Below are 8,676 nucleotides of genomic sequence, written 5' to 3'. Positions count from 1 at the left end.
TATTTTTGAAACATCAGAAATTTTGTATTTTGAGAGCTATGTACCTAAAGTAACTATTTTTTTGTATCAGATACGTTTAAGAACTTAAATATCAGGAGCTGCTTTCATTGAGTGTATTTTTTATATTGAGTTATTGCTAGTTTTCTCGTATTAATTATATTATTAGTTATATCGTATTAGTTTGAAGTCTGACTACACAGTAAGCAATTGATCAGTTCAATTTTTCCCAAACATATGAAGTTTTAACGTATACAGTAAAAAAAGGATGTATACTCATTTTTTATAAGAGTATAGGTATACACAGTATGCTTAAAAACTATGAGATTTATTTTTCCATAATCTGAAGGGTTTTCAATGTTACTCAAACTACAGATACTTTATAGGCTACTACCATGAAGAAAATATCCCATTCCTATGTAGTTTTTACATATTGTAGAACAAAAATAATTTAGTTGGATTTAGCCATTGATAGAGTGGGCTGCTGAATTATTGCACATTTTTTGTTCCCATCAACTATCACCACTGTATGACAAACTGCGAATTATAACAAAACTGACAATATAATAACGCTAACCTGAAGGCAAGTGAGCGTAGCGAACGAGCCAACCTGAAGGCAAGTGAGCGCAGCGAACGAGCCAACCTGAAGGCAAGTGAGCGCAGCGAACGAGCTCCAACCTAAAGGCAAGTGAGCGCAGCGAATGAGCTCCAACCTAAAGGTGAGTGAGCGTAGCGAACGAGCTCCAACCTAAAGGTGAGTGAGCGTAGCGAACGAACTTCAACCAGGACGTGATTGAGCCATGCGAACGAGATCATCTTGAAAATTAAGAAGTTAAACGGGGCAAAGCCCGCGGGTTACAGCTAGTTTAGATACAGTTAAGCAGTTACTTTACCACACATGATGTTGTGGAAGGTCTGGTAGAAGATGTACAAGTATGTTTCTTCTGATGAAATATTCTTCAAATAACAGTTTTATAGTTTAGATTTTAACACATACACAACTTAAGTTCACAATAAATTGGTTAATTGGTTACTCAAAGAAAGAGTTAATTGAATGAAACAATATAAGAGGAGAAAAGAATGAAATAGCTACACAAAAAGATATGAAGAAGGTAAAATAACACAGTTTTTAAAGAAGGGAATGTTTACATTTATATATCTGTATTATTGTATTGTTGAGGCCATGTGGAAATTTTTTAACAGGCTCTCTCTCTCACACGAATGATCAGCTGGCCTGCTAATGAATACTGAACACATACTAGATAGGATTAATTTCTACAGTAGGTGGCCTAAAAACAAAATACATCAAAACAAAGTTCAAAGGGTAAAGGGCTTTTGGCTAGCAATTAATATTAGAAGTGCCAACCTTAAATAATACGAAAGAACAAACTTGTCCTAAAGATTGACTTTGATGGATTTAACATTCAACAACCCACCAAAACACCGAATTCTCGATGTAACTTAGTAAAGTTGTGGTGTGTAACTCTCCCCCTAATATTCTCACCCGTGTTTCCGTGTTTCTATTGGCATTTAAACTCGACAAGGCCTAAATGAAGCCCCAAGGAACTGTTGGGATTAAATTAAATTCAAACGTAGAAGCAGAAAACGTACAACCACCCAGGGACGGATTGAGAAGGCTGTTACGTAGTAAACTTCTATATGCTTGTGGCGGTAAATTGTTCTATCTTCAGTAGAAGACATTTTTACAATTTTAAACAAAAAAGTCTTAGAATGTTTAATGTTTTGTTTCCCGATGAGTTTCGGCATATTTGGCTTCACGAACGAGATTTTTTCTCACCTGAAGATGGTATCAGATTCCTAACCTTACGTTGATAAACTTGTGATTTAGTAGTGGAAAAATGTCCACACCACTTTAAGCGATATTCAGTCAAAAACATAAAGTAAAATACAAATAATAAAATGGAACCATTCTCGCTGACCTTGAGTACAATAGTTTGCAGCTATCAAGAGTGATTGATTTGCATTACAATTGTAGTAGAAGTTTGTATGCTTTGTTGATAGTGTTAGTCTAACTGGAGTGGCCCCACACTTGACTCTAGAGGATGATTTACATATTGAGTTGAATTGGACCCAGCAACCTATCAAACATTGTAGTCAGGCTATGACTAGACAGAATCAGTGGTCAAGGGGAATCATTGGGAACCATTTCATTTCAAAGTTTAAGAATTGTGTCGGAAATAATTATTAAAGTCATATATGTTTTTGTAAATAATCTGTACTACGCTGATAAAACAATGGGAACTAAAAATTTGAATATTTTAAAACGTTTTTATTAGCTCGCTCTCTTGTCCGGTACAAATTTTGCAATCAATTTTATGAGCTAGAGACTTGAACTTGAAACATAGCTCACAAATGGATGACAATGCAATATTATATAATTTAATTTTCATATTTCCCTTGGGCTACGCCCCATAGGCTTCCAAATTTTCCATGTTTACATTTTGAAAGAATGTAAATATATCAATTAATTTAAGTCACCTGTAAATACTTAACCCATTTGCATCGGATGACATACCAGTACGTCAAGTCAGTGATGTACAGTATCACGGCTGACGTACTGGTTCATCATCCATGAAATTTGAAAATTTGGTTTTTAAAAAAAATGAACCATTTATACTTACAATATATACATATAATATTTAAATTTGTTCATCAAAATATTATGTTCCTTGAATGATTTCATATTTACGTGATACAGGCAGCTATTCAACTATTTTTATGAAAAGTATGAAAAATAGTGAAACCGTGACCTAAATACATATACATATAAAATATATAACTTAATATACATTATATGTTTTATTGAGCGGAGCGAGCGAAGCGAGCGAAGCTCTTTGGGATCAACTTCAATGCAAACAATATAACACCATCACTCAACAACGGCTGAACACATTTCAGCCAAACTTAACCAGACTACTTAGACTAATAATGAGATGGTTTGTAAACAAACAAATTTCAATTGGATAATGCTAATGCAATTTAAAACGAACATAAAATTTCAAATTTTTAACATTAGGCTTATGGGACTAAAGTAGCTATGACAGTTTTTTTGTTTACAAGAAAAATGTAAACAAGAGAATCATAAGGTATTTCTGAACTTTCTATACTTTTCTTTTAAACGTTTTTAAACTATTCCTATGGTTTTAATAAACGAGTAAATGCCGTTAAAATATTTTTTTCAGGCGCGGAATTCACTGAGAATCGAGAAAATATACGGAACTACTTTCTCAATGCGCGGAGCATAAACAAGGAGCGGAGGGATACGGACGGTGACTACTTTCTTGGGAACCTATTTGTGTTGCCAGCTGATTAGAAACAGCCAATGTTAGAATCAGGATTTAATAAGCGATATATCGAACCGCATCGAAATCGGTATTTAATCCGATAATACCTCATTGGTTATATTATGTTGAATTACATCAACGGTACAGCAAGTTATTACACTTATTGATTTTTTTTTTTTTTTTTTTATAAAGAGGTTGGCGGCCTCTTTTAACCTTGCATTTGCCCGTCCACATAGACTACAGATCTGTGCGTGGAACGTATCCAGCAAAGCAAGGGGTGAGCCGGTACAGTACAAAGGTGAACTGTACTGATAAAAGTTTGTGGCAGTGACCAGGATCCGAACCCACGACACTTCTGCCTTGGGCCCAAAGTCCGTGACGCTACCAACTGAGCCACCGACTCACCAATCTGCGTTTATTTGAATTTGCGTTTATCTGCGTTGTTTGAATCTGCGTTTTATTGATAAAACGCAGATTGAACACTGATCTAATTTAGGCATGTGGGGAAGTAGGTCGGGGTTTAAAAGCAGCGGCTACACTTACCCGATTCGGTCCGGTTCGGTCCGGTCCTCCAAAATGCGGAACAATGCTTCCCATGTTTTTAAATGGAGGCGGCTACACTTACCCGATTCGGTCCGGTACGGTCCGGTTCGGCGCGGAACAATCGTCCAGGGAGCATTCATCCGCATTTTGGCGGAAGCATTCGGGGCGGACCGGACCGAATCCGATAAGTGTAGCCACCTACTCCCGAATTTCGGATGAGGATCGGGTGGTTCCGTGAGCACTCGGCTACGAAAGTGATGAATTCAATTAGGAAAAATAGTTATTTGTAGGATATAGGCCTAAGAATTTAGGCAATTATGTTCATATATTGCCTCGATCATGGAAGAAGATAATTATGTCTACACGACCGCTGAAAATAGTCTGAATTTTGTCGCAATATTCGGAGAAGATTACAATGTCTACACGGCCGCGAGGGATTATAGGAAGTTTACCGAGATTGCATGCAAGTACAACCACAATTTTTTTTTAATTTTTCATTTTTTGGCACCCCTCAAAAAAGCCAATTGCCTTGCGCCCTAGGCACGTGCCTACCGTGCCTATTCTGTTAATCGATCCTGACTAAACACGTTCTGTATTGCTGTACTTGTGCCCCGTGCTCGTGTGTGTCTTCCAAAATATCATACAAGTGTAGCTACCTCTTCCGGCCGGACCGAAACGATTCGTACAAGTGTAGCCACCCCTCACAAATTCGGGCCGGACCGAACCGAACCGGACCGGACAGAATCGGGCAAGTGTAGCCGCTGCTTTTTAGTATTCGTGACTACATTAAAGTGTTTTGAAGTAAGGTTAGATTATGAAGGTAAAGTGTAGGTTATAGGTAGATGATCGGGTTATTTATTTGTGTTGCACCATATAATTTTTATCTTTTGGAATGGAATAGTTGGTTAAGCTCTTTGGGATCAACTTCAATGCAAACAATATAACACCATCACTCAATAACGGCTGAACACATTTCAGCCAAACTTAACAAGACTACTTAGACTAATAATGAGATGGTTTGTAAACAAACAAATTTCAATTAGATAATGCTAATGCAATTCAAAATGAACTTAAAATTTCAAATTTTTAACATTAGGCTTATGGGACTAAAGTAGCTATGACAGTTTTTTTGTTTACAAGAAAAATGTAAACAAGCGAATCATAAGGTATTTCTGAACTTTCTATACTTTTCTTTTAAACGTTTTTAAACCATTCCTATGATTTTAATAAACAAGAAATCTCGTTGGTTATGATTTCATCTACTTTTGCAAGAGGTAGCCTATCTGAATCACAATAAGATGTAGTCAAGAGGTAAATTATTATAATTTTAATCAATAATGTACAAGCATTAGTACATATAGATTTTTTTATTTAGTTAGTTACACAAATATTAAAACAAGTTTTCTCCGCTCAACTGGCTTTCACCGCTCTGAAAGCAATCCTAGTATTATTTTCAGCTATAAAATACTATAAAACAAAATAAAAATAGTCTAATAGTTTTTCAGGCAGGTATATCCTGCCTATTTTTTGAGAAATATATAAAGCGGTGTAAACATATCCTAATCCTAAATGCATATAAACATACATACAAAAATTCAAAATTATATAAAACTATACATTTTATTATTTTCAGCTTTAAAATACTATAAATCATCATAAAAAATAGTCAAATGCATTTTTTTTAATTTTGTATGTTTCAGTGATGGGTTAAATTTAACAGTTCGAAGAGCAGAGGTTAAGAGGTACAGGTTCTGCTCCCAAGATATTGCAAAAATAACAAACAAGCATTTCAAAGTAAAGATAAAACATCTGATTACAGATAATAAGGTTTTGGTTATGTATTAACATGCCATATAAATAGATTTAACATATTTACACATTAAAGACTAAAAAGTAGAAAATAATTTATAAATAAAAATATTTTTTTTAAATGCAACGTTTTTAAACACACTAAAAAGTACAAAATAATTTATAAAATGTTGAGAGAATAAATACTTGTAAGATTTAAAACGAAAAACGTGGGGCACATGCAATGGATCATAGTAGTTCAATAGGTGAAGATAATTGTAAATTAGCATGTGCCCCACATTTTTCGTTTTAAATCTTACAAGTATTTATTCTCTCAACATATTTATAAATTATTTTGTACTTTTTGGTGCGTTTAAAAACAAGTATTTTTATTTATAAATTATTTCTAATAATTTTGATATGTCTTGTCCATTTGCAATGAAAACTGTGGTAATCCCTAGGCTTTATACATGCAAAAGCAAAGGTAAAGTAGATTTATACTGTACATTCAATATGGTAATAGCTATTTTTCAAAACAATTTGTGAAAAATATTCCTTATTAAAATTGAACATAATGTTTATTGTACGTAGTTTAAATATTCACAAAAGCGGCCGTCCACATTATTAAAATTAAAATAATAAATTTTTCATTTAAAATTCCCATGTCATTCTTATGGAGAATATTGTAAAATGTTGTAGTTGGCTTGTATATGGATATATTTTGATCCAACTTGGCAGATTTATTTATTTTATACTAAGCTATTAATATTTTAATAAAAACACACTTTATTAGTTTCCCTGTATCAGCAAACCTAGGTACTCGTTAAACATAAATGTTAATTTAATAGATTGATTTAAAATCAATCCAGCAGAATGGAAATTCGCTTAGTCGGCAGGTTTGCTGCAGCGGGGGTATATTTTTTTCTATTGTTTAGGTGCAGTGGTAGAACATTATGGGTATGGTGTTATACCATAGCATACCACAAATTTAAAGAGCCAAATTTTATCAAACTGTGTCCTCCTAGTCAATGGCTACTTTTTTAAGAGATTATAGATTTACTGGTTTTTCATTCTATAATCTTAGGATAAATGTGTAGGTTCTGAAAGCAATCTTGTATTTCACCACCAGACAAGCTCTGGTCAGGTGATGGATGAGATGTTTTGCTGTGGATCATTTAACCCACTTGTCACTGAACATCTCAGCTTTGTCAAACTGCTCTTGGAGAAAATTGAGAGGTATCAATCAGTAAGGAAACTAAAAGTAAAATTTTAAAAGAAATTGTTGCTCTCGATACTCGTAATATCATATATTGACCTTGTAAATCAAATTAAATTCTAGGATTAGTCAATGATTAACACAGAATTGTGGTTAGGATTGGCATAATCTATACAGTAGCCTACTATAATTATTGTTTATGGACAAAATTATGCCACCTGCATTAACAATACCGGTATCAGATATATTATTCAACAGCTTTCTATTTCAAAAGTAGTTATTATACTTTATGCACCCAAAACTACCCTGAATCTAAAACAAGCATATTGGTTAAAAAAACACTTCTTCCATAAAAGGTTTTATTCTTAAAAAATGATTGTACATCGTACTTGATTATAGAGTATAGATATATAAAATGTCATGGAGATTTAACTTAAAAACTATGTAAAATATGTTATACAAAACTAACTAATACTGTCATACAAAAATTGTAGATAGTCTATAACAGACTTAACTGGATAAGAGGATTTAAAAGTTCAGTTTGTTTAGTGTCTAACATTGACAAAAATAGTATAGCATTTTCAACGTGACATTATTTACAAGCAAGCCAAAAAGGGCTTGGAAGACATAATAATTCTTAAAAATAACAATAAGAAACACAACATTAACTACTGTTCTGTACATTCATGGAATACAACAATATTGCAATTTTAGAAATTGAAGTCTATACAAAAAACACCAAGGTGTTTACTCTAATTGAGTTTTTTCTTATTACAAAGAGGTATTATATGGTGCCCTCCAAGGCACAATATTGGGCCCAGTATGCTTTACCACATTAATGACTTGCCTAGAAATACTCTACCTTGATTACAAACATTATCTACTGTATTTGCAAATTATGTATCAGTACAAATTCAAAGCGACGACTTGCTAAAATTCTTAGTCACTGTATTATGAAGCTAATAACTTAATCGAAGACTGGTAAGGCTGTTAAACTATTCTTAAATGTATAAAAAACCTAAAATTAGTGTATTAGTCTAAATAATAGACTTAGTGAAAATTCTGTAATATTTATACAAGTTTTTAGAATCTAACTCTTTTGAAGAGAAAACTGTATTTAAGTGTATATTTTTTTGTAAAAAAATAACCTAAGAATTCATTTCAAAAGGGTTCGTTGTGATCATGATAAATATGACAGTGTAAATTTCAACACCTTAGAATGTGTAAGTTGAGTGAATTTTACCTGTTTTGATACTAAAACATGATAAATATCGATACAGAAACGTAGTATTATCAAACTAATTATGTTTAAGGTCTAAAACAAAGGAAAACAATACAGTTTTATTAAAATTGTTGGCAACCAACACTACATCTTCAATCATCAATCATTGAGATGGGGACGCCACCTAGGTGCGGATTTTAACCCAAATATGAGTGAAGGATGAGTGTAGAATGGTGTGTGATGACCAGTGTAGCTTTGTTACTGACTAAGATCAGCTGTTTCATTAGTCAGGATCATTTATTTTAAGCCCAATGATCAGGAACAGCTGGGTCCAGTTTTGAACCATCAAAAAGCTACTGACTTTTCCAGGATCCAACCAGCTACCTTTTGATTACTAGGCGAGCACTATAACCACTCAGCTCTTGTTAACTGCATGTTATATGAAGTAAGACATGAAGGCTACTAAATAATAGTTTCAGCTACATTTGACTAATTAAAAGATACATATACGTTTACAAGATACACATTTGTGCTATTTACAAAAGTCCTAAAACTAAGATTACTTTGGTTAAAATCTGGACTGGTGTCCGAAAGTTAAATACATA

This window comes from Macrosteles quadrilineatus, unplaced genomic scaffold (assembly GCF_028750875.1).
Source record: "Macrosteles quadrilineatus isolate MER2022 unplaced genomic scaffold, UCM_ALF_1.0 Scaffold_6__1_contigs__length_79288215, whole genome shotgun sequence".
In the NCBI taxonomy this organism is placed as follows: Eukaryota; Metazoa; Arthropoda; class Insecta; order Hemiptera; family Cicadellidae; genus Macrosteles; species Macrosteles quadrilineatus.
Note: the sequence above shows the minus strand (reverse complement) of the source record.